This window comes from Mesocricetus auratus, unplaced genomic scaffold (genome assembly GCF_017639785.1).
Source record: "Mesocricetus auratus isolate SY011 unplaced genomic scaffold, BCM_Maur_2.0 Super-Scaffold_100009, whole genome shotgun sequence".
NCBI classification, from domain to species: Eukaryota; Metazoa; Chordata; class Mammalia; order Rodentia; family Cricetidae; genus Mesocricetus; species Mesocricetus auratus.
In genome coordinates, this window is record NW_024429193.1 from 14,318,630 (window position 1) to 14,346,103 (window position 27,474).

Here is a 27,474-nt window from a genome sequence, read left to right on the forward strand (position 1 = left end):
TGGATCAGGAAGCAAGTGATTCACACAGTAGGTTTAAAATCTTGACTTGGGCATCTCAGTTGTAGACCCTGCTCTGCCAGGACAACTTGAACTCCTTTCTGATTCAGAGCATCGCACGAGCTGTGCAGGGATGGGCATGGACAGAAAGTCAGCACACTCAGCTGAGAGAGGAATCTGGGTCCCATAGAAAGCACTGGATCCTCTGCCTCGAACTAGGAATAGAGATGGGTTCACAGGTGTCCTGTGGTCAAGTCTACTGTGAGTGAGTCTGATGGTGAGGCCGGACAAGAGCATCCGAGGTCATAGTCTGATGGTGAGGCCAGACAAGAGAATCCAAGGTCATAGTCTGATGGTCAGGCTGGACAAGATCATCTGAGGTCATAGTCTGATGGTGAGGTGGGACAAGAGCATCCAAGGTCACAGTCTGATGGTGAGGCTGGTCAAGAACATCTGAGGTCATAGTCTGATGGTCAGGCCGGACAAGAGCATCTGAGGTCATAGTCTGATGGTGAGCTGGACAAGAGCATCTGAGGTCATAGTCTGATGGTGAGGCCAGACAAGAGCATCCAAGGTCATAGTCTCATGGTGAGGCCAGGCAACAACATTTGAGGCTATGGTCTGATGGGGAGGTGGGTCAAGAGCATCCAAGGTCACAGTCTGATGGTGATGCCAGACAAGAGCATCTGAGGTCATAGTCTGATGGTGAGGTCAGACAAGAGCATCCGAGGTCATAGTCTGATGGGGAGGCCGGGCAACAACATTTGAGGGCATAGGACACAATGACAAGGGCCATGGGAAAGTGAAGCTTGCACTGATGTCCAACTAAGTGGGGGATGTGAAGGGTAGTAGAAGAAAGAATATGGAGGACAAGGGGCGTAGAGGGGCAGGTGTGTTGAGGAGCTGCCTCATGCTTCAAGATGTGAGGAGGAGGGTAAGGACGAGCAGGAAAGGACGGGAAGGTGGAGGGAACCATTCTGTGTCAGATGAGAAGGGCTGAGGACCCGCCTAGAAATGCTCAGTGGCACCGTTAGTTTGAGGCCAGACTGGCACGCACAATTATAGGAAAATGCTAAGGAGTCACAGAGTGCCATGGCTTAACCTCAACCACTCTGGCAGTCACAGCTGGTTACTGGGGTCCAGAGCCAAGTGAAAGCAAAAGTCCTTATTCAAAAGCTACGAAGAGGTTCTCTTAGAGGCCCAAGAATGAGGTAGGCGTGGAGGAACACACCTACAGTCTATGCAACACTTTCTCATGAATGATGTCTGCCATTTAACACTGAGTACACATTACTCGTACTGTACTTTAAGGTGGGGAAATAGCTCAGAGACCAGCTCCACCCTCATTCCTCTAGGCAGAAGAAGACTTGGAGCCCAACCCAAGGTATTTGATTTCACTCTGCCATGAGAGTTGACCCCTCTCATTTATCCCAGGCACCTGTGTGGGTCCTGAAGACATCAGTAAAGGACCTAGCCTGCTCTCTCATAGAGCACAGATCTTAGGAGGGCCTAGGTGTCATGCTTAATCAGAAGTTCTTTTAGGGTCAAGGACAGACATTATTTACTTTCTCTCTATCTTTATCTGTGTGAGTAGCACAGTTTAATCCACTTAACCTAACAGCCTTCATCTCCTTTTGTTTTGTTTTATTTTTGAGACAGAGTCTCACTATGTAGCCCCAATTGGCCTAGAACTCATTACATAGACCTGAAATCTACTTGCCCCTGTCTCCAAGTGCTGGGGATAAAGGCGCATGTCACCATGCTTGGCATGGCCTTGTTTTTTTGAAACAGTGTCCCTTATTGAGACCTGGAGCTCACTTATTAGCCTGAATTGGCTGCTCAATAAGACCTAAGTATCTCCCTGTCTCTGTCTTTCTGATACTGGGATCACCACGAGTGCCTGCCTGGTAATAGGTTTTCACACAGCTCCAGGGATCAGATCAGATCATCATGTTTTTGTAGCAAGCACTGAGCCATCTCCCTAGCCCCTCTCATCCCCTTTTAATGAATTAAAGAGTTTTATTAGCAAGGCACTCCTACAGGGACTATAGGGAGAGAAATAAACTGTGATTATTGTGTTATCAATTTGACATAATCTAGAATTGCCTGGGAAAGAGGCCTCTGGGCATGCTTGACTGCTTTAATTGAGATGGGAAGACCTGCCCACTGTGGGTGTTACCATTCCCTAGGCCGGGGGGATCTTAGATTGTACAAAATGGAGAAAGTGAGCTGAGAGCTAGCAGTGTAACTCTCTGCTTCTTGTGTGTGGGTGCAATGAGAACAACTCCCTACATCCCTTGCTGCTGTGGCTTCCCTGACAGCAAAGAAGTAGAACATGAACCAAAACAAGTCCACCCTCCTTTTGCATTCATCAGGGTATTGTCATCACAACAATGGAAAAGGAAACTAAGCCAGTATCTTACATGGATGTGTGTAAATAAATCAAAACCAGATCCTAGACCCTTCATCTCCACGAGGGGACAGAGGTCTGTTTAGTTCTTTCCTTAAGAAAGAACATGAGATCTGTTTTAAGAAACATAAGTCTCGGCGCGAGACTCAGTGCTTCTGATGAGGAATGGATTTCAAAGTATTAAATGGTTGCTGAGCAGTAGTTCCGACAACCAAACAATATGGGTCAAAGACACTTAGCTGGCTGACATCTTGGCCCCTCCCAGTGTCTCACACCGTAGAAGACCATTAGTGTTTGACACCATTGCGTGTGTCATTGACATTAGTTTGACACCATTGCGTGTGTCAAACGGTGTTAGCATGAACTAGTCTTCTCCTTGGTGTACTGCCCCAAAGGGGGACTGACAGATGGCTCTGGGTAATAGAACATGAACATTTAGGGTGTGGCAGGACCAGAGGGAGTCAGGAGACTGGGATCCTTCACTACCGGAGGCTGCCCATTTAAGACAAGGGAAAACTGAGTCATCTCTTTTTACAGGATGCAGCCTGGTCCTGATGCTATCTCTATAACGTGCCATGAGCCAGAGATCCTGGCAGCATGTGCAGTGAAGACCGACAACCCACACAAGCCTGCACACTGTAGAAGGCCTGGACCTCATCGCTGGCGTATCTGACCCGACAGCTAGGAAGGGGCTGAAAGTACGAGAAATGGTGAGTTGGCCTAGAGGACTGGTCTGAAACAGGCCTGGGGACCTCAGGGAGTCAGGAAGCCTGATGAAACCTGCAAGGCATCTTGGAATGCAAAGACCATCCTGGTACTAACTGGAGGTCCCTGGTCCCTTCATTATCTTCCTAGGCTTGACAGGGTTGTTGTCACATACCCAGGGCTTCTTGGTTGTGTGTTTGCTCTGTGTGGTGTGACTCTTCCTAATGGCATTTCTTTTCTGGCCTGTGGCATCATTGTGCTGTCAAAAAGTCCCTCTCCATAGTAACAGACGCTTCCACAGAGTTAACACCTCAACCCATTAAGCTTAAGTGCTTTTCAAAACATTTTATTATTGGCTGAGTGTTTGTGAGGCAGCTTACCTTGGACTCCGACCGCTTCAAGAGGTTTGTGCCTGTCTTGTGTTCCACAGGAGCTGCGCCACAAATACAGCACATTCCAGCACCCTTCCCTTACCTCTCTTCAGTGTGGGAAGGCCGTGAAGAATTTGGAATTCAGTTTTTATATTGTTTCTTAGCTCATTGAAAGAAGGATGCCTCTTTTAAAAGGCAATTTCTTAAATTGCATTTTGTGGGGCTGGAGAGATGGCTCAGTGGTTAAAAGTGCCTGCTGCTCCTGCAGAGGAGCAGAGTTCAGTTCCCCGCACCACGCACATTGGGTGCTTCATAACTGCCTGTGACTCCAGCTCCAGGGGTTCTGACATTCTTTTCTGGCCTCTGTGGGCACTGATGAACACATGCACATGTACTTACATGAATTTCTAAGGTCTTTAAAAAAATTGTACTTTACAGCCAGGCGGTGGTGGTGCACACCTTTAATCCTAGCACTTGGGAGGCAGAGACAGGCAGAACTCCGTGATTTTGAGGACAATCTGGTCTAGAGAGTGAGTTCCAGGACAGGCCCCAAAGCTGCACAGAAACTGTGTCTCAAAAAACAAAACAAAAAAATTGTACTTTACATGGATAGAATATGCCCACTTAGGTCAGACGATGATCGCACAGGCAGTGAAGGATGTTGCTCTATGTAGAACAATACACTGGGTTAGGATGTTGCTCTATCTAGGAACAATACACTGGGTTGTCACCTTCTGCATCCTTTCTGGTCCCTTCCTGATATCAGGGTCTCTAACTTTGTTGGTGGATAAGCATCTGCATATGTGTTCATGCCTCAGTCACTATGAGACAACTTGGCTGTCCCCAGGGAATAAACTTCATTATACTAATATCTTACTAGAATTACTTAAGTAGGCACACCCGTGTTTTACTCAAGAACCTTGCATTGCAAGCAAATTTGATCTATTTGTGAGGTATTTTCGGGGACCTGTTTTGGTTTGTGTGCTTGGATGGATGTTAAACAGCAAAGGATCTTGATGTACGACAGACACAACGCTGGCTGCTGTGGAGAGCCATGGCAGGCTTTTTTCCCCCCTCCTGCATGGAGCATAGAGTTTTCAATGTCGAAATGGATGCATTTAAACCAACAGGATAGACAGCTTAAGCAAAAACTAGAGTAAAGAACCATGATAGCAAACCACGGGGCACACTCGTAACAGGTGAAATAAGAGCCATTCACAAGGAGATTTGGATTTCAGCCCCTTGAAAAGGAACTATAAAAACCGGGCGGTGGTGGCACACGCCTTTAATCCCTGCACTTGGGAGGCAGAGGCAGGCGGATCTCTGTGGGTTCGAGGCTGGGCTGGACTGATAGCCTCCAAAACAATACAGAGAAACCCTGTCTCGTAAAAACAAAACAAAACAAAAAACAAAAAAACAGAAAAAAAAGAAAAGGAACTATAAGACAGTGACAGCATCTAACCTTCCGATGGGTAGATAGTGGCAAGGAGGCTAATGAATAATTTGTAAATTAATCTGTGGCTAACTGTAGTGGCTTCAGGACACCTCACTGCTTTGGGTTGTGGCAGGAAACGCCATTGTGGTGAAATAGAGTCTAGAGGAGGAGGTCCAAAGCTCACCGCCATCTTTGCTTCACTTATGTTGCTATGGGACTAGCCGCCTTTTCCTGAAGGTAGAGAAAGAAGCCCACATCTTCCCAGAGCTGACTTCACCACTCAATAGTACAGTTGTTTCCCTCACTTCCTGCTGTGTCTACATAGGCTCAGTGGGTGGGGACTTGGGAGAGGTCTGCTGTGCTGCCCTCTTCAACAGTCGAGGAACCCGGCTGCAGTCAGGTCCAGGGAAAGACAGTTGGCATTGGGCTTCTGTTTGAAGACCTGACAGCAAAATAGAGAATGGTTGCCATAGGGGGAGATGTTTGCCTCATCTGTGGCGTGTCCTTGGCAGGTGTGTGACAAACAGGAGCCTATCGGGAGGTGAGAGCAGTTCCCTGCTCCAGCATCACCCAAGAAGTGATGTGGGTGGCACTGAGGGTGTTGCTGTTGAACTCAGGGGCAGGATTCCTGGGGGGAGCTGGTGGCAATGGGCATGTGAATTGTGCAAATCAGACCTTGTGGTAATCCGTACTTGTCATCCATTGTCCTTAGTGTGACTTTGACTAAGCAAAGCAAAAATATCTCAGCTGTAGATTTACATGGAGTGACATTGTACTTATTTTGAACACTGCCTTCCAGCCACCAATTGCTTGTCTGTATTAGTGACGAGTGTTTTCCTATGACCACACATGTGTTTTCAGTCTCAGGTTTCATGTTTTCTGTGTGTGTGTGGAGGTCAGGGGTCAATTTTCTTTCATCATGTGGATTTTTGGGATTCATTTAAGGTCACTGGACTTGGTGGCAAGCACCTTTACTTGCTGAACTATCTTGATGGTTCAATGAGCAGCTGACTTTTAGCTAACACTAGGAACTTCTTCCTAAGACCCTTCTAAGGTAGGTGCTATACTTATTCTACCTCACAGATGGAAGCAGAGGCATCCGTGTTAGATGGCACTGTGCTGTGTTGTGGGACAGGACTCAAAGCCACGCTGCTAGTTTGGGGTCTTGCTGTAATCACTTTGTTAATGGGCTCCTGATGTCATTTCACCTCCTCCTCATTTTCCTCCTCCTTCTTTTGAGACAGGGTTTCTCTGTGTAGCCCTGACTGTCCTGGAACTTGCTCTGTAGACCAGGCTGGCCTTGAACTCAGAGATTCACCTGCTTTCCGAGTGCTAGGATTTGTTCTTTTTTTATGTTGTTTTGTTTTTCATGACAGGGTCTCACTATGTAGCTGTGGTTGTCCTGAAGCTCACAATATAGGTTATACTGGCCTTGAACTCACAGAGATCTGCCCGCCTCTGCCATCCAAGTGCTGGGTTTAAAGGCGTGGACCAGATCAACAGGCTCACGTGTCATTTGTTGTAACTCGATATGGGATTACAAGCCCAAGGGATAACAAAAGGAACCCAAGGGTTGCGGACATTCTTTCGACCACCAGGATGAGTGAGCAGTCCCTGTCTCATCTGAACAGCTCGAGGCCTCACACTGCACTTGCTTTTACTCCCATAGAGAAGCATCTGCATGGTTCTTGACCATCCATCACCTCATGGACCATCATGCTGGAGATGAGACTGAGACAGACCTGGTTCTCAGTCCCGCAGGGTTACCAGTCATCCTGGGAAATCAACAAGCCAAACAAAAATGTAGAATGAAGGCCACACTGGTCCACGCGTAGAATAGCAACCTCTGGTGTTTATTAGGCATTTTCTATGAGTGGTTATCTATTCTCTCTATAGATTCTTTCATCTAATTCTGGTTAAGTGGATAAGGAACTTCCCTATGCAGTAGATACTATTTTATCTCCACCTCACAGATGAGGACATGGAACCATAAAGTAATGTAAGGAAGCACATCTAGTGGGCCTAACTTTGTTGGGTGTTTGGACCTTCCATTTTAGTCCATTAGTGAACTCAGCTGATTGTGAAAACACAGCGTCTTAGTTACTGTTCTTTTGCTGTGAGGAGACCATGACCACAACTTATAAAAGAAAACATTTAATTGGGGGCTTGCTTACAGTTCCAGAGAGTGAGTTTGCTTCCATCGTGGAGAAGATCATGGCAGCAGGCAGGCAGGCATGGTGCTGGAGCAGTAGCTTACATCTTATAACTTATATCTTATCTGAAACATCTCAAGATAGAGGTAGAGAGAGACTGGAGATGGCATGGGCTTTTGATACCTCAGAGCACACCTCCTTCATCAAGGCCACACCCCCTAATCTTCCCTAAGCAGCCCACCATCTGGGAACCAAACATACAAATATATGAGCCTATGGGGGCCATTATCATTCAAACCACAATACACAAATTCAGAAGTTCTTCATTCATTCATTCATTCATTCATTCATTTACCCACTCAAAAGCAGTTGCTAGGTATCTTCATTGCTTAAGATATAAAGAGAAGGAGCCGGGCGTTGGTGGCTCACGCCTTTAATCCCAGCATTCGGGAGGCAGAGGCAGGCAGATCTCTGTGAGTTCGAGGCCAGCCTCGTCTACAGAGTGAGTTCCAAGACACCCTCCAAAACAATACAGAGAAACCCTGTCTTGAAACCCCCCAAAAAAGATATAAAGAGAAGGAAGGGTAGAGAGATGATAAGATAGTGTTGGTACTTAAGTACTCTATAAATATTAAAGAACATTGAGGCAGTTGCTGGGGAGATACCTGAGTGGTTAAGAACACTTGCTGCTCCTATGTACCATCTGAGTTTGGTTCCCAGAACCCAGATGGTGGCATAGCAACATGTAACTCTAATTTAAGGGGATCTCTTATGGCCTCCTCAGGCACTGGACATGCATGTGGCACACATACATACATGCAGCGAAACTCTTATACACATTAAGAAAATATAACAAAGGCCATGGAGAGGCAAGATTTTGCTCTTTGTCTTCAAATTGCTACACACTTAGAGTAAGGAAAGGGATCCAGGAGGTCATCTTGGCTTGTATACATGATCACCACATTATAGGACAAAGAGTATAGCCTTATAAAGGGAGTGGGTTCTACGGTTAGATTTCTGTATGACCTTGGCTAAGCCTGGAACTTCTAGAACAATAGAGTGAAGCTCCTGACCCTCATTTTGCAGACAAAGAAGCTGAAGTTTACAATGTTGTCACTAGCTAGAGAAATATTTAAAAAACTGTCAAATTCTGTGATTCCCTTCCAACCTCTAAGACTTGTCAATCTTTGCTTGTAAATGATTGTTGAGTTTCCCAATATTCAACCAGAGCATATGTTAGGGACTTTGGCAAGCTGCAGGTTTGAGAATAGAGTATCGTGAGGGTTTCCTAGAGCCAGCAAGGGAGTGTCAAAGGAAGAGCAGACAGCAACGTGGACTGCACGGACTGAGTGCTCTTGGCATGAGGTGGGGTGAGTGGGGGCTTGGATGGGGACTTCCGGAGTCAAGGTTGACTGCAAAGCAGCAGCAGTAAGAAGGAGAGGAAGCATTTGGGAGGGTGGGAAGCAGAGGGGGCAGGGACAGGAGTGGCTTCTTAGACGTAAACCGTTTTCTTACTCCTCTAGTCCTCTAGCGTTCACATCATTTTCCTGCATGAGGATATGTTGGCCTTCTGAATTGGGCTTGGTCCACTTTGGATAAATAGATGAAAAGTGTCTACTATTAATCTCAGGCAGCTGTGATGGAAGATAAACCTCCTACCCCGCCTATACAAAATCAGAATTGCTCTAAAACGTTCCAAAATGTTTTTTTTTTTTATGTGCATGACTGCTTTGCCTGCCTGCATGTAAGTGCAGCATGTGCATGTGCTTGCCTGTGCCTGTGGAGGCCAGGAGAAGGTTCAGATCTCATGGAACTACAGTTACAGAAGTCTGGAAGGTGCCAGGAACTGAACCTGGTTTCCTTTGCTAAAGCAACCAGTGCTCTTAACCACTGAGCCATCTCTGTACCTCAAGCCCTTGGTTATTATTATTATTATTATTATTATTATTATTATTATTATTATTATTTCATGCTACGGATTGAACCCAGGGTCTCACATGTGAAAAGCATGCATTTTACCACTGAACCACAAGCCACCCCCACAACCAACCTTCAGCATTCACTGGAAGTCTTTATTTCTTCAACAAGAAGTCTTCTTATGGTCCTTCTCATATGCCAGACTTAGGAGCCAAGAATTCCGAGTAAAGAATCTCCTACTTACCTGAGTACCACTGGGGTGGATATTTGAAAGATAAAAGAAATAAGGAAGGAGGGGAGAGAGAAGGAAAAGGGGGCAGATGGGAGAGGAGAGAGATCTGCCACCTGTTTCTTTGGGCGAGGCGCTCCTCCGGTTGAAGAGCCACTTTGGTGTCATTAAAGCCATTAAAAATAAACATTTTTATTTATTTTGTTTGTTTCATTTTGTTTTGTTTGAAGCAGGGTCTTTTCTATAGAGTGCTGGATGTTCTAGAACTCACTCTGTAGACTAGGCTGATCTCAAACTCAGAGAGATCCACCTGCCTCTGTCTCCTGAGAGCAGGGGTTAAAGGTGTATGTATGCACCACACTCAGCTTAGATTTTGTTAAAAGACAAGCTCTAATTCCAAGCATGGTCATGAGTAGCTGTGTGTCCAAAGGATTCTGCACACCCCTTTTAGGAAGGTCAAGTTGACTGCACCTATGAGGCAGGCAGACGGCCCATCCCAGACACTTGAGAGACAAGGATGTCACTGTAAAACAGGTAAGCTGCATCCCCAATACATGCCCCTTATGAGTGTGATGGGCATCGCCTCAGCTGCCCCAGCATTGTAGGGTGATAACGGTCTAGTTCACAAAAGGTAATTGCTCTAATTAAAACACTTGACTTATGCGCTTTTACTCAGTTATGTGGGTCTTCTTCACAACCTGAGATGAAGGGCATGTGGAGAAAATCTTGACAACACTCCCAAGGCTGTGTGCAGTTTAGTCTGTGATTGTTATCCAGCAATGTCTAGTCATTGCCCTTTTCTAGATCCCACAGGCATAACCACAGTCTATGGCTTAGTGGGTCCAAGTACACTGACAGGTGACTAGGCCATGAGGATTCTCACCTAGCTTCCTGTTTTGAGGAGCTAAAATGTTTCCCTGGGTGGGAATGAGCAATTCCCTCTCCCAGGAGATCAGTTATCTATTTGATCACCTAGACCCCCATCTCTACTTAATCACCTGGACACCCACCTTCTCCCATGGGTGATGTATAAGCATCACTCCTCTTCAGGCCCCTTGCGGACCTTGGTTTCCTAAGCCTGACCTCCTGCTGCCTGGATCCAGCAGCCAAAGGCGCTGTCTCTGTCCATGTGGCCAGGATGCTTCTCATTCTCTCTTGCTCGCCAGAGTCTTTGTTCTTCCCACTTGAGCGAACCCTGTTTTGGGTCAGGTTGTTTTCTGCTGAAAATGTCTTTGAAGACATTCCAGCCAGAGGCCTGTCTACGAGCCTTAAAACTTTCTAAGTGTACTTTTGATGTCCCGGGCACACCACTCACTGCAGCTGCTATTCTCCCCTGTTTTACTGGATGGTCTCTTTGAAGATCCCACAATTGCATATTACATTATTCCGAGAATAGAGTTGCTTCTTTCCCTCTGGGATGAGACCTCTGAGTGTTGATAGACTCAGTTACTATTGGATAGTTGGCTATGTGCTATGCTAGATTAATTTTTCCTATGCTATCCTCTCTACTGGACCCAGTAACATCCTAGTCTAGGGGCTTGTGTGTGTGTGTGTGTGTGTGTGTGTGTGTGTGTGTGTGTATGAGAGAGAGAGAGAGAGAGAGCGAGAGAGAGAGAGAGAGAGAGAGAGAGAGAGAGAGAGAGAGAGAGAGAGAGAGAGAGAGAGAGCGAGAGACTTTGTCTTTCCAAGAGAGACAGCTCTTTTCCGTGACTGCTTGTGCCCAATGGCCTGTCTTAAGTTTCCAGGTCCTCTAGGGAAACTCACTTTGGCCTTACGCACAGCTGTCTAAAACTCATCGTCGGCTCTTCCCTCCTTGATGTCCTTGGTTTCTGCTGCATGTTGGGGCTTAGGAATCCTCATCTCAGGGCTTTAGTGGTCCAGGTGCCACCTAGCTGGTCTGCTGACTGTCCCGCATTGTTCTCAAGCTTGGAGCTATGAGCAAGTGCTTCCACGCAAGACACAGCTAGAGAGCTGGTCTCCCCCAAGAACAACGAACCTCTTTTCTCTGTGGCGGTTCAGAATAGCACCCTTCCCTTGCAGCTGTGTGAGAAGAAGCCAAAGGCCCATTCTTAATGCCTGACGACTGAGGCTCAGTGCGCACTGCTGCTATCTCAGCAGGAGAGCAATTTGCAACCATTTAAAACCCTTTCCCTCCTCCCTTTCCCTCTGTGTGTGTGTTTCCTCACACACCAGTCCATATCTATTAGTGCAGATGGTGACAAACTAACTCCCCATTGAAAGGGCTCAGAGCAGAGGGGGAAATGGATTTTTGGCCTCGTTCTGGCCTTATAAACAAGAAAGCTTGAATGATTTTAGGTTCCCGATTCTTGCCTCAAAAGAGCACAGTTTGCTTCTTCCAAACACAAGAGGTTGTAAATTGGTAATTCATCTCAACCAAAGGCCACATGATGAGCAATTGTAGAAGTATTTCTTTTTCTTGTTGTGCAAAAGAGGAACCAGACATCTGAGTGTGGGTTCCAGCTGGATTTCGCCTTTCACCATTTGCAGCCCCAAGGCACTGTCTCTGCCAGCCCGGGGCTCTGTGGCACCTCCTGCCTGTTCACCTGCAGGACCATCACAAGGGTGGGTGGCTTCAGCACTGCTATGAGGGGTTTCTCTCCCCCACCCCCACGGGAGGGGCACTGCTCTAATCAAAACACTTCACTATATTCCTTATTGTCAGCTAATCCTGCCTGAACTCATTAAATAACAGTGTGTGGGTTATTTGCTGTCAGTGAAATTATCAAAGGCATTTTTTTTTCAGTCGGGGCACACGCCAACTAAAACAATAACGAGGAAATGTCATGATCGGCCCTGACCAGGTGGCCCTGCCCATTTTAGATGACCTCTTAATTTCAGCACAAGGGTCATCCGTGGGCTCTTACAGTAAGTCACCGCTCACCACTCACATGAGAACGACGTGACCTATTAGGAAACGCACTGTACTCATTGCAGTTAATGAGATGTGGAAAGCCTTGTAATGTGATTTGCTGGGCCATATGCTGTAAAGGGACACTGCTGACTCCATTCCTCCATATTTAATTTAAGCAGTATGCAATACCTTCTTCATATGGCTACTTATATAATAAAAATCAACTCGGGTTATAAAAAAATACACCATTGTGGGGTTTATGATTTGGTGTGCTTCAATTTCATGTCTTACATGGAAACATCTGTAAGTAATGTGTGCAGGTCTAATTTTAAATCCCGCCAAATATTTTCCATTTAACATTTGGTTTAACTGATATACTTGCAGAGCTGTCGGTAACAGATCTGTACAGTGTTCCCTAAGCCGTAGGCCTGCGTTGTTTTTTTTTCCCTAAATGATAACTGTAATTCAAAATTTGCTTTAAAAATATTTTTCATATTAACACATACAAAATATAGCTGATTGGACCTCTTGATGATCCTGCTGCAATTAATCTGTTGCCCCTAAAAGCAGTTGTGCTAGCTTTAACTTTCGCTTTAACTTCTGTGGTAGGAAAACATCTGAAGACTGGAGATTTGGTTGTGGGTATGGAAGTCCTCAGGACAAGGTGATAGGAGTCACTGCTGGTGGGAAAATGATAGTGAACACCACTGTATAACGATACTCGAAGCTATATAGGGAAAACAATATATTTATTTACCACAGAGAGAGAGAGAGAGAGAGTCGCACAGACCAGGAGTTAGAAGCATGGCTGGCTTCCAGGAGAAAAGGGAAGCCCCTTTTCCTTTGAAAAGGGAAGGCCCTTTTCCTTTCACTTCCTTTTATCTCTACCTTGACCCCGCCCTGTTGGGCGGATAGCTTTGTGGGGTTCACTCCTACACCACTGTAGGAAGGGACTGAGTCCCTTCAGGGCATCCAGTAATCTACACTACATTTCCTTACTTAAAAAAGGCAAGTTCTCAGTAATTCTCAGAGGAGCCTGGCCCTCCGATCCATCCACAGATCTGAGCTTCAGAACTGGTAAAAGCCAGCCTCTCCTTTGTCTGCTAGTAGGGTTACCTAATAAAATAGAGAGGGCCCAAAATGTGAGTTTCAGACAAACCGCCAATACTTTTTTAGTATAAATTTATCTCAGGCTGTATTTGGGACATACTTATATTAACCCTTGAGTGTGGCAGTATCTGGAGCTCACCACACTCCACCGGGTGCCCCGTATTCAATTGCTAGATGGATACAGAGCCAGCCCTGCCACACCCGGGTCAGGCAGGCTTGCTGACTGCATCCTGTGGATGGCCTGAGCCCGCAAGAGGTGGGCAGAAGCCATTAATGACTCCCTGGGCATGGGGTGGTCCCTGGAACCCCCACTATGCTGTTAATACAGTTAATAAACACACTCCTCCCGGGGCTCCAAGGAACGCTGACTCAGCATCGGGGCAGAGCGGATGCAGGACCCCGGAAACATAATTAAACTGTTTCCACGACTGACTCGAAAATAAAAGTGTGGGGTGGAGGGTGGAGAGAGAAACTTGAGGGGGAAGTTAAACAACAAATGGCGAGGTGTGCGTGAAACCTCAGGGAAACTGTCGGTTTTGCTTCAAGGGAATTGAATTGTGAAACTTCCAAGTTGCGAAATTTCACTCGGCTGATGCCTGTGAGAACTGGAGTTTGTTTTAATTGTCAATTAAAGCTGGGATCTAAGGAGCCTTAGGGCGGTGCTGGCCCGAAGGGAACGCGGTGTGGGCCGGAAGGATGACACTGCCGGCCACTGGGGGTCAGGATAAGCTCGCAGAGTGGCCCTTGGACCGGCTGCGCGGTTGGGAGGGCTCTGCCCTGGGGAGGCACCGCCTGGGAGCCAGGGCCTTGAGCTCCCTAGTCTTCCAGGTTGTTAGAACGTCAGGTACTAAATGGCCTTTCCCACAGTGCAGTCGGCTTTGTGCAGATGACCACGACCTGATAACAAAAGAAGTGTGGCCTTGCTGAAGATTTTATGTAACCGAAAACGACTCATTTGCTTTCACAAGGAATCTTAAGACAGAAACAGCCAAGCCCTGGATTTTTGCCTTAGAACTTGTTTCTTAGAACTTGTTGAGAGGGAGGGGGGAGAGGGAAGGAAGGAATGGAGAGAGGGAGAGAGGGAGAGAGAGAGAGAGAGAGAGAGAGAGAGAGAGAGAGAGAGAGAGAGAGAGAGAGAGAGAGAGAGAGAGAGAGAGAGAGAGAGAGAGAGAGAGAGAGAGAGAGAGAAACCATCCCCCTTCAAGCATACACCGAAGTTTGGATGTTTGCGAGCTGCTGTTGACTTCTTATTAACCCGAGGATGCGGCCTCAGAGGAGATTCCTCCACCAAGGGATTAACCAGGCAGAACAGTTAGGGAATTCGAGGTCTTGAGAGGCTTGAGATCAAGGAGTCTAAAATGTTTGTAAGGAAAAAAAAATCCTCAGTGGCTTGGGAGCTTTACGAAGACACTTTAAAAAAAGAGTCAAAATTGCCCTTATTTAAGAGCTTTGGAGATCCAAATATAAGCCTCTTTTCTTCTGCCAAGAAGGCCACTTACTCATTTGGTGTGTCTTTAATGCTTGAAGGAAATGCTGGCATTCCAATTCGGTCCCCAAACAGAAGTCCTACAACCAACTTTGTAATTTTTCACAAAGTCCATTTTTTTTCCTCTTTTGGTGCCTCAGATTCATGCTCTATTTGGGGATGATGTATTGAAGGGAGACTGAATGAGTGATTTTCTCAGACACTGCATGAGAGGCAGGCTTGGTGTCTTTCAAGTGGCTCCTCAGAACGAGGGTCACGTCAAAAGGTTCTTTGACAACAGTCACTCGGTTTGGAGATGATCCCTCATGAACATTTCAGTCATGCATTCAGCCACCTTTAGTCAGGACTCCTGCATCCTTGTGGGGTTGGTTACGGGGGTTTCAGTGTCTGAAAACCGTCAGAGTCTGATGGGGAAGCCTAGGATGAGAAGGGACACAGTGAGCTGTGTCTTGACACAGGATTCTCGAGAATGGGGAAAATCATTCTTTTCCTTCTGGAAGGAGGAAAAGCCACAAGTTTATTTAATCTTTCCTAGGCAACTTATTTTTATTGCATTTTTAATTTCCTCTCTTGCGTTACCATGACCCTTTTCACTGGCTTCCCACGCTTGGTGCTTAATTACTTATCATTAGCAATGTACACGGGGGCCTTGCTGCATATTTATAAATGTGATCATTAGTACATGGAAAGACAAAGGCTTCTTTAAGACTGTCATTAGTTATTCTGTTTTCATGGAAATGTTCATTAGGAGAAACTACCCACCTGGTTAAATAATTATAATTAAGAACTGGTAATCTCCTTTGCATTTTTAACTTGATCTTCCGTCTGTTTGCATGAGGCTAAACAAGCCTTATTTGGCTAGTATTCTATCATCCTTCATTTTCTCAGCAGTTGTCAACACACACAGACTCCTTGCTTTAAACTGTCGGTGCTGACTGACTTGCAGCATGATGGATATAATTTTGGTAATCCAGTGGCTCATCTCGGAGCCTGTAGAGCAGTCATGGAATGGCGGGTGAGTCAGAGCCCGGAGCCCAGGAGCTTCAGTTGGTTCTATTCTCTGGACTTTTGTCCAAGGCTGTCCCTAAACTCCTCAGCCATAAGGATGCTGGGCTGGGAAGCCACTGGCCATCACCCCCATTGCATACCAAGTAAGACAAGTAGTGGTTGGATGGTGTGAATGCTTGAATGTCAGTCTTTATGTGTTGTTGATTAGCGACGTCCGCAGCAACATGAAGGTTGTGTCCTTGCCAACACCCAAGCACATACAGTCTAGGCATGGCCTTCCTGTAGGTAGCAAATGGCCGTGAAGTCTATCCATGGACTAGGTGACAGAAACACAATGAAGGAAGCACGGTCATATTGCCACCCACTCCCCTCTGCCCGACTGATCTGAGGCAAACTGATACCCTGGGCCAATGAAAGTTTGCCAGCGATAAACCACAATTGTGGGAAAGGCTGGGGCAGTGCATGAGTATCATCTGTAAACAATTAGGCAGGCGCTGCTCATTCAGTGCCATTTTGAGAAGCTAAGGAAGTCTGCAATCAGTTATATCTCCAATTACCATAAAAATATATTAGCCATTCATTCATTTATTAATGATTCATCAGTTAACCACACATAATGAGCAAATAATTAGCAGTGCTGTACGGTTGCCAAAATTGAAAAAGTGTTGGCATTTTAAAGATGAAAGGTTGCATTTATGCAAAAGTCTGGCGATGATAAAGTTAATATGGAGGATCATTATAAAAGTGGCTGTCCTGCGTTGCAGGCTGAGGTACCACAAAACTTGCCTAATTGAAGTGAAATTAACATTCTCCCCAAGTCTGCTTGTTGCCGCACACAAACGGCTGGGTCTCTCCTGAAGATCTCCCTTCAGTGAGGTGCACCACACAATACAAGTTAATAAAATGCCAGACAGCTAGACTGTGTTCTTTGTTTGCTCGGTTCAGGGCCTCGTGGAAAACAATAAATTGCATTCATGTCAGCTGAGGCCCATCCCTTTGCTAATTACTGTTTGGTGCTGAAATGACTTCTGTGAAATTGGGAGCGCGAGGAGACGGAGAGCCGTACAAGGGAGGCTTTTCAGAGTTTTGCAGTAAATGTGAGATAGGCCTCAGGCACACAGATGTTAAAACTCTGAATTCCCCCACAGATTACACTAATGGAAACCCTGTCAGGGTAAGTCAAATCCGGGTCTGTGGTCAAAATCTAATTAAGGTTTCTGTACTTAAAAAGAATATGAATGCCTGGGGGTGGCGATGAATGTATAAGAAACTCGCTTGTTTGTAAAACTGTTAGCGTGAATAGTAAGTACCATGGGCTGTTACCTGCGATGCAACACCTGCTTTCTCAGCCGTGTTCTGCTTTGCCGAAGGAACGCACCAGAAGGAAGGGTTGTTCCAAAGGTCAGTGAACTCTGCTCAGGCCTCAGTGGCCTCTGCCTTCTGGGTCTGGGACAAAGCATGGTTTGAGGTCACGGTGAAAATGGATCCTTAGAAGTTGCCCTGGAATCCCAGAGGATGCCTGGCCCTGCCACATGAAAACCACCCCAGATGATCCTGCCCAACTGCCTGGCGCCACGGAGGAAATAGTTTTTGCGGAGGGTGTGGGGCTGGCCAATCTTTCCTATTGGGCAAACAAAGGGTCGCCTGCTCGAAGCTCACCCTCCAGCCGCCTGGAACAGCTGCAGTGTGCAGGCGAGGCCCTGCTTCTAATAGAGGAAATGAATTTATAATGCCGCCGTCTCTTCATTTTCACCAAGCACAAATTTCCCCTTAAATACTTAAAAACAACACCCAGAGCTGGATATACCTTAAATTTCGAATAAATGAAATCTTAATCCAGTCTGTTGCTGAGGCTGAGTTGTTATTAAAGAAATAAATTTGAAACAGCAAGTGGTTTGAGAATTTTTGAATTTAATTATTTAAATCTACTTAGGGTAACTCTTGTGTGCTATTTCAGTTTCCCATGGAGAACATGAATTCCGGGAAAGGTGTCCCATGCAGGGCCTTGGAAATATTAACTTTCATGTACCACTGTGGCGGTGTCGGACAGACTCTGCCACCCTCCTGCGAGAAAAGGAAAAGGAAAAAAAAACTCTGAGATGTTTTTTCCCTTGTGACATTCAGTCAAGGAGTATGAGCCATATTTTTCAAAGAAAGAAAGCCAAGTCCTCCTTTCAACTTCCATCAGCTTCAGAGTTACCGTTTAAACGTCATCCGTCTGAAGCTCTTCAGAGAGCAGGAGAGCATGTAGTCATTGAACCATGCTAGGGACCAAAAAGGAAAGAAATTATTACTGCTACAATTGAAATGGCCGGTGACTTATTTCGTGTGTTCTCTGGCTTGGCAAGTGTCCGGAGCCTAAATTTTGACATTTGTGAAAATGGGTTGTCTGTTGTAAGGAACAGGTTTAGGCCTGAGTTTCCTGGGCCTTTTTGGTGTCATTCCAATCCTGGGGCTTGCCTTAGTTCTGGCACTTGGCTTTTGTTCTGCCAGCAGAGGAGGGCTTCCATGAGCAAGCAACCTAGCTTTCTAATGGTGCCTACTTTGGGGTGTGCTCAGGGGGGCGGGGAGGAGATGGTGCAGTATCAGGGCGCAGACTTGGGGCAATCTTCCTTCCAGCTCCCTGAGACTTTGCCCATGAGGCCTGATAGGTTTAGGAGTCCTAAGAGGGTTAATTGATCGTCCACCTGCACTCTCTGGAGTGGAGTCACACCCACACAGTGAGATTCTGAGGCCTGAGTCAGAGAAATGATGATCGTCCAATTTGTTTCTCCTTCATGGCCGGCTATTTGATATTCTAGTAGTTAGGACCTTGGAACTGCCAAACAGAACTTTCCCACACCCAACCCAGTCTAACAGGAGGATATTGACTTGGAGTGATTTCTAGATCCTGAATCCTATTATTATTATTATTCTTTTTTTCCTGCTCAATATAAAAATCTTCATGGAAGCCAAAAGTCTCTAAGGAAAAAGCAGATCTTAGTGTGGGGTCCAGACTCAGTCCCAACCTTGTTTCCAGTACATGCAAAGTGCTGTGGAAATTGCATAATTCAGTGTTCAGAGGATGAGCGAACGCTTTATCTTTCAAAAGAGCAGACACGAAGTTAGATTAGGGGTTTCCCCAGGAAGTGAGGCCCTTAACCAGTGATGGCTCACAGGGAACATCTGTAATAACAGCAGCATGGACTTACAGCTGATCGAATTCTCTTTAAAAGTCTACATACATTTATAAATCAATGCCTCTTGTGGATGCTCCAGGACTTTGGGGAGGAAAAGTTGTAGTTCCCACTCTTGGGGGCTTCTTGGATTAGCTGAGAGGCTGGGCTCCCCAAAAGTGTGAATCACACTTCATGTAGCCAAATTCTACATAGGTTCAAAGCCCAGCATGTAGGAACCAATAAATATTCGCTGAATGAGTGGGTCCGTTGGAAAGGGAGTGCCATTCCTCCTGTCTATTGGGGTGGCTGTGGAGATAGACATTAGCATTTATGACTTAGTTTGTGCCCGTGTGCTTCACAAGCACACATTATTAGGTATTGCAGAATCAACAAGGGTCCCAAGCAGCCGGTTACGCTGCTTTCCTTGTTTTTATGAAGTTAGTGACATTTAGATTCTTTTGTTGGACAGATGGCAGAATATCACACCTGTTGGAAAAGTGGGCATTTTGGGAAGGGACATTAATTTGGGACTATTTACAATAATAAAAAACCCACACTGGCTTCTTAATAAGTATACACATGTTGTTCCCCCCAAGAAGTGACCCAGTTGAACACTCAGTCTTAGAAGCAGCACTTCAGAAACATCACCATTCCTTAATGTCCTGCTTTCTCTGTTTCTCTGCTCTCTGGAATGGCTTTAATTTTTTTTTTTTGCATTCAAATATGTGTGTGTGTGATAGCTCACATTGGATGTGAGAAGACAGTTTGCTGGAGGTGACCCTTCCCCTCTCCCATGTGGCTTCTGGGGATTGAACCCAGGCTGCTTGGCTTGGCTGAAAGCACCCTCACCCACTAAGCCATTTCACTGACCCTATCTTGTGTTTGTGTTTTGTTTTGAGACAAGGTCTCATTGTTTCACCCTGTCTAGCCTGAAACTTGACAAAGCTGGCTTAGACTTTTCAGTGGGTCCCTTTGCTTCTGCCTCGCTGGTGTTGGAACTACAGGCATAAACCACAATGCCCGGCTTCCTGGATTGGCTTTTATTCTCCAATTTGTTCATGGTTTTTCTCTAGTCTCATTTCTCCCTGCTCTGTCCTTCCCGTCTCCTTCTTCTCCCATCCCTCACTATGTTCCTCTTCCCACCTTCCCTGTCAAATTGCCATTTCTCAGGAAGCTCTTCTAACTACGTCAGGGCTTAACTGGGCTATGGTCTGCTACAGTCTCCCAGGGGCTCCTGAATGGATCTCCAAGCTTCCAGCCCTGGATCGGATGCTCTGTGGCCTCCACACTGACAGCGCCACGACCCTGCCAATGCCATGTTGTTCCTGGGGCCTTTGCTCTGGCTAATGTCTCATGTAGAAGACTTCTGCAGCCCCTGTCCAAACTCCTCGTGTTTACTGATCATCCCTGCTTTGAAACCCTTCTTTGCTTCCTTGATTTTCCTGCATCTAAGCTCCTAATGCCCACAATTTAGGAACTCTTTCATTGTACTCTATAATTTAGTCTTAGCTTCCCATATAAGCCCTAAGCTTCTTACAGCTAAAAGAGGCTACAGTGCTTATTATGTACAATGCTCTGTATTAAGGTGCATTGCATTATTATTCCATTTAATCTCCATGACAACCCTATGAGGTGGGCCTTTTTTCCCCCCATTTCCATTTTACAGATAAGGAAGCTCAGGCCCTGAGAACATGTCTGATTCACCCAAGGCCATCCCTCCTTCGTACCACCCTAACCCCACTTTGGGAATTAAGGGCTTGCTGCTCCAGTTGCTGTCTGTGCTACTGGCTGGCAGCCTCACCCGCCAGTCCTCTCTGCTAATTGTCTTCTGCTGAATGAGGCCTCATCACTTAATGCCACACCTCCTTAGCAGGGACAGCTTGTCTCCACAAACTGGTGTGGGGGGGTGTTATGAAGATCTGTCCCCCAACCTGGGCTTGGGGCAACTTTTAAGTTCAAACCAGGCTCTCTTGGTGAGTTCAGCTGAGACCTTTATCCTGACTTTGTCAGGGCTTAATTTCTTCCTTGGCCCCGCCTGGGTTCCTTCCTGTTTTCCTTTCTATAGAGAGCGGTCCCTAAGAGAACGCACTAATAACTTTCTTGTATACAAATATCTGATTCAAAGCCTGCAGCTTCTCAGAGAAGCCAGCCTAAAGAGTTGGTACAGGCGTAGTCCGAGCATGATGCCATGGTGATGGAATCTGAAGGGGGCACACCAGCTGGCCACGAGCTAGGACCGCATCTCTGGAGGGACATGGGACAGAGACGGATGAATGCCGAGCTGGAATGGCATGCTGGCTGGTGAATGTATCCAACATCTAGGTAATAGGACAATAGTACTGGGCGACTACTACTAGGGGGTCATAAATGCTTTAGAAAAAGAGGTAATTAATTTAGCAATTATTATGGGAACCAGAAAGCCTTACTGATTAAATGTAAAGCAAGCCTGATCTTTTATAATTAGGAGGCAGACAAATTAGACATTAAGATAGTAGAGCCAGAGACATTCTACAATAGCAGTGTTCCAGAGGAATCTGAATGCTCAACCTAGGTGAGTATACTATTTTTGCCAGGCCAGGCTCCAAGGACCTTAAGACATATTAGATGGAGGTATCTGAGTAAGTTTGCAGGTCCCACCCTCTTTGGACCTGCACGAGTTGGTCAGTCCTCTCTGTTAACCACTAACATTATACTAATTTTGCTTGAAGACAATGAAGAGGCCTCTGTTCCACAATGCAAAGGCCTCTGTGACCCACTCACATGTGTCCTCTCTAGGCAGCCAGACCAAAAACCAGTTCTTGTTTTATCAGACTTAGAGGTCTTGGATCACAAAGAGAGGCAGCAGAATCACAGCTGGACTCTAAGCTATGGCTACTGGCCGAGCGCTAAGGGATCATTATTTTAGCAGTGGTATTGACCTTAACTAAGAAGAAGCAGGGCTGCTTTTAGCCACTGAGGGCCGTTGGACCTGTGTTCACCACTCATGTGAACTCTAGGGTATCTCTAGCTAGTCTGTTTACACAAGCTTGATGGTACACGGACAGGCACAGAGACCATGGTACACGGACAGGCACAGAAACCTTGTCTGAGAAGAGGTTCTGGAGCTCAACCTCTCAAAGGTGAGGGCTTTGGGTGCAAATAGGTTCACCAGGCAAGCTGCCCAGACTAGAAGAGATTCTGATTGAGGGTGGCATTGCCATCAGAGGACAAAATAGTGATCTCAATGGCAACCTTGAAGCTAGGTGCAAATGTAGCTGACTCCAGCTGCAGCTAGGGGCTGTGACTACAGGGCTTGAGTCGGTCAGACAGAGGTTGCTACTCTTAGTGGCTTCTTGTCATTGTTTTCCAGACTATTTGGCTATTTGGTACTAAGTCAGCATTCCTACTTCTAGTCTACCAGATTAGACTGTCGGGTGGCGTTCATTGTCTAGTCTACCAGATTAGACTGTCGGGTGGTGTACATTGTCTCCCTACAGCCCTTTCCCACTGTCTGAGGACAATTATCCACTGCACATTTCTTGAGTAGCTACTGTGTGGTAGGTTTTTGCCTTTGGTATGGGAAATACAAAAATGGTTAAGAGAATGAAGATGTTTTCTCCTGCTTTTAGGAGAGTCAGAATTTGGTAGTGGAAAAAAAAAAAGAAATTTAGTCAGACTATTACTAAGCACAACTGTAACCGGAGGCTTTTCCGTCCTGCTTGGCCCCACAGTTTTTCTAAATAATCACTCAGAGGCTTAATATTAATTATAAATGTTTGATGGATGGTTCAGGCTTATTACTAGCTAGCTCTTACATTTAAATTAACCCATTTATATTTATCTGTGTATTGCCATGTGGCCCCTGGTTTACCGGTGGTGCTCTGGCTTTTTGTTCCCTGGGTGGCTGCTGGTGTCTTGTAGACTCGGCTCTTCTCCTGTGTCTCTGCTTGGATTTCCTGCCTGGCTCTATCCTGCCTTGCCATAGGCCAAAGCAGCTTTAATTATCAACCAATGAGAGCAACACATATTCACAGCGTACAGAAAGACACCCCACATCACACAATGGTAGATACGGCGATAGAGAGGTATGACATGTTTGGGGAGAAAGACAGAAGAGGACAACTTGTGGGAGTCGATGACTGAGCCTTCCTTCGAAGAGGAGGTCTGGACGGAGGACTTCTCCAGGCAGAGCAAAGGTTTTGGTGATGAAATTTCACAGGTGGATGTTGCTGTAGCAGAGCTCAAGGCAAGGGCAGAGTCACGCAGGGCAGGGATGAGGGCTTCCTGTGTTCTCCACTTCCCTGCTTGCAGTGGCCTCTCCTATTTCTTATGAAGGTTGAGTACCCTCTTATGACATGAGACGTGCACAAAAACCACACCTGAAGGTTGGTATGTCAAGAGCGTGATGCGTTTATGCCAACCTAAAACCTTAGTTGTGGCAGATGCCAAGAAAAGCTGGCGGCTCTTCCACACGGCCGATAATGCCTATTTGGCTTTTTATAGATGGTTGAAAATTGACCATTTTCCACAAATTATTGATAGGGAAATTGACAATTTCTCATATACCCAGAGCTGCAGAACACCAGCAGATTGAGACACTAACTCAGAAGGCCCTGAAAACTGATGAGGAATGGAAAGGCCTCATTGCCTGGAATCAGTTCACTGTATGCATTAAGCTCTTGGATGATAATTCTGAAGGCAGATAACCGCACAAGATGTCATATAATCAGAGCACATAAATCAAGATTAAAGAAAGCATTGAATTCTAAGGTCATCATGCCTTGGGAGACAAGAAGAATGGTCAACTACTTTGCAACAAGCTGGTGGTCAAGCTTACACTAAATGTCAAGTACAATTCAACATTGGATGTAGATGAACTCAAATTAGAGACAGAGGCCGCCTTTGCCTTTTTAGCTTTGTTTTTCCACTAACAACCATAGACAATGCACAATTGTGAGTTATTAAAGTTTACCGTGGGTCTACTATGATGAAAAACATGTTTGTTTAGAGAAATGTGCCATTACTGAGCCTTTCTGATGGCAGCTCGGTCATGGTTTAGCACTTGGTCTTTCCTTATGTCCCATCTGGCCCTCATGGATATGGCTTTAACATAGTCCAAGATACCAACCTGCGCACTGCATACAGGAACTCTTGAGGGATGCTTTGCACCTGAGAGCTGACTTTGAAACTATTCATCATGACAGAGAGATGCAGGCTATCCTTCAGAAGCAAGAGCATCTTTTTCCTTCTTCAGTAACACTGACCACGTGAGACAGCCAGGAAGGGGGGTACTGCAGGCAAACATTTGGAACCATCCTTCTGTAAGTAGCCTTGGCGAGCAGAACACCTGCGGTGGACTGAATGTGGGAAAACCTTTAAAAGGTGTTTGCTTTAATCTGTTAAAACCACTGTGAAATTTAGTTCAGATGTTATGTGGGTCTGGGTGAAAATGGTCAGATTTCCACATAGATGGACCAACTGTGAACGGATAATCCTCTAGAGACTGCCAACCGGCTAACCATTCCGCCTCCCCATCACCCTGCTGCTTCTCCCTCCCCTCTCCCCGAAGCCCTCTTTAATCTCCAATAAGGTGGAGTCTTTAAGTGCAGAGTTCTTCCATTAAAGTTCAGTGCTTCTCCAGGGATTGCCCTGCGCAGGAGAGGTCAAAGCACAGATGTCAATTGACGGAGCTCATGAGCTGGATGGAAAGACTGAAAAGGGGTGAGTGTGACATCTGGGGCCCCAAAGACACAGAACACACCTTCTTGGTACACTTGATAACTGCTTAAGAGAAATGACTGGACTCAGGTGGACTTCTTGGCTCCCAATCTGGTAACGCCAGTTTCCTCAACTGCTCGAGTCATAGGGCAGAAAAAGAGGTAGAAAATGTGAGGCTTGTGGGCCCATCTCTGTCACTCACTTTAGGATGTGGTTTTCCTTACTGGAAGCCTGGGGAACGAGGCAGTGATCTCTGAATTTCCCCTCACCTTCAGACTTTCACAGAGGAGACTCACATACGGCCACCTTGGATGGTTATATTGCTACTGTATGTTTTCTTTAAACCGAGTCTCAAATCCACTCAATATGAAACAGATTAGTAATGAGAACCAGAAACTTGGGAAAGGCCACCCTCAGACTCAGGGAATTTACTGCCTTTCCCTGGATGTTTGTGTTTACTTCTTCTGACTCCTAGGTGGGGGTCCCATTCTAGGGAAGTAACATTTATATGAATCCAAGTACAGGGAGAAGTTTTATCCTTCATCTCCCCTTCCCAAACAATCTAGCTTAGTTCATCATCTTGTGTTGACATTACTTATGAATGCTAATTAACTCATAAATGCTAATTAATAACTCCATGTGCTTCTATTTACTGGCAAATATAGGTATCCAGGTGCAGTGTAGACCTGGTTTCAAGCTCAGGGTTTCTCTGTCTCTGAGCTAAGAGTGTGGATGAGTTGACTCTGCTGTATAAGCAAAGTCACATTAAAAAAAAGTAGGCATGACCATTAAAACTCAATTCTCACAAAAGCACCATCTTCCGGCTTTCCATTAAGAAAATAAACCAGGGCCAAATCCAGCCATATTAGTTCTTGCTCTCCAGAGAAGCTAAATCCATAGAATGCAAGTATAGATATATAGAGAGGTAGCAGCTCACAGGTAGCATATTCAGAAGCTGGGTCTGCAAGACTGGGAGGTATTTCTGTTCCACATACCATGACCTGAAAACCAAGGGAGTTGGAGGAACTAGTTCCAGCCAGACTGCCCAGAAGGTGTGTGGAGACTCAGGGCGGGAGGAGGCAAAGAAGCCAGGAACTCACTCCCCGCCCCCTCTGTCTACTCAGGTACTCGGGTGGATTGGATATGCCCACCAGTTGGCAAGGGTGATCTTAGTCTATCAATTCAAATACTGATCTTTTTTTAGAAACAGCTTCACAAGAACATAGAGAACTAATGCCTTCCCATTATTATCCATCCCTTAGTCAAGCCGAGGTATAAAACTGAGCATCACAAGATAACTAGCAAGGTCAGGTTGAATTTCAAATCTACGGGACAAGGTTGAAATACAGAGGTAGGCAGTGATCCTGCCTTAGGCTGACCTTGGTGTATACCAAGGTGTTTTGTCCTTGTCACAGAGTGGTTCAGGGACCTCAGAAGTGTAGAAAGGAGAGCTTGGTCAGGCTGGACCCAAAGGGAGCCAGTGGCTGTCTCATAGGCAGAGCCGTGCAGACTGCGTAGTCCAGTAAATGGTCAACTGTATAAAGGCCAGAGGGCATTCTAAGAGGCCAGGCCCCCCCACCCCCGTGATGGTGTTGACTTAAGCTTGAACTTGTGGTGTTTCTTGGGAAGCCCCGTGTTTTCTTGTGGCTGGGTGATTAGAAGCTTTCGGTGAATGAGATGAATCTTGGCCTCGAGTCTCACGATCACATTACTTGGATTTGTCACACCAGGTTTCAGGGCAGAATTCTCCCACAGCGAGGCCATGTCTGTGTTATTGCCTGTGAGTGCTCTCTTCGAGGGTTCTGTAAACTGAGAAAGGAGAGTTCGGTAGATTGGGCGAACTAGCAGAGCTAGGAGGCAGTGTGATGGTGGGATTGGATGTCCGCCTTGGGTCCGGCTGTAGCACCAGTTCTGACCTAGGTGGTCCTGCGTGTGGCGCTGCTCCCCTCCGTCCCTGCCTTTCAGAGCTGCCTTCCCCAGCCTCAAGAGCTGGGCCTTGATTCCTCTGCCAGCTGCAGTTCGCTCCTGAGCCTCCCACTCCCCCACCAAGCCTTTTTGAAGTAGAAGTCCTGCTTCCCCCAACAGTATTCTCCAGCCTCTCCCTTCTCTCCTCTCAGGACCTTTTGCTTCCCTTCCAAGTACTGACCCTGGTTGTTTTTAAAGTCACTGTTAAATAAATCCCGAGCAGAGTCCCTCAGGGAGAGGGCCGTGAGGAGAGCGCGCAGGGCTGAAGGTGGATATTCATATCCTGTACAAGAGCCTGTCTGGGGAGTGGTGCGGACTATTGCTTTTGGATGAGCCTTCTAGGTGTGGGCAGCTTTTCTTTGTAAAGAAAGAGAGTCTTTCTAAACCTTGTTCTCTTTTCAAAGACGCTTTATGGGTGGTGAGGATAAAGCTAGAGGCAGACGAAAGAGTCGCTAACTGTATGTCAATCCACCTGCTTTTTAAGGGGCGCGTGGGAGGGGTCTTCTCCTCTGTGCCTCTTCCCAGGGGTGCCAAGAACACCTCTGACACTGTTCCCTGGGACAGTCAACCCCCACCCCCACCCCTGGCTGGTGTCAGACACAGGCAGGGCCAGTGGCTGTGTCTACCAGCCCCAAATGCTGACAGCTGTGTAGTCCTGGGATAATTGCTCATATCTGTGTCTTCTCCCTTCCAGGTCTTGGAAAGCGTGCCAGGAGTGGACGCTGTACAGTATGGTGGCCTGCAAAGGCAGCCCTTCCATTTACGTTTCAGACTCCAAGTCAGCCGCGTCAGAGTTTGAACCGGAGCTACAGGGGATAATGGGTCAGATGCAATTAGCGGCCGGGAGACCCGCACACTGCGATCTTATTTATTTATTTAGTTAGTTTGCCCATCAAACTCCAAGAATGCTAGTGCTTAAAAGCAACCAAACAATTGCTCTCTTGTACTGAAATAAAGTCCA

The 27,474-nt window shown here is 46.3% G+C and overlaps 1 long non-coding RNA gene across 2 annotated transcripts; it reads left to right on the forward strand.

Annotated features, from left to right (window-relative positions):
• Positions 1–415: 415 nt before the first annotated feature.
• Positions 416–27,474, forward strand: LOC121142173. 2 transcript variants are annotated; one of them, XR_005879150.1, is made up of 4 exons: positions 416–585; positions 2,945–3,117; positions 24,472–24,551; positions 27,208–27,474. It is a non-coding gene; the product is annotated as an uncharacterized LOC121142173 (long non-coding RNA). The 2 variants fall into 2 exon arrangements; XR_005879151.1 differs by lacking the exon at positions 416–585 and adding an exon at positions 799–931.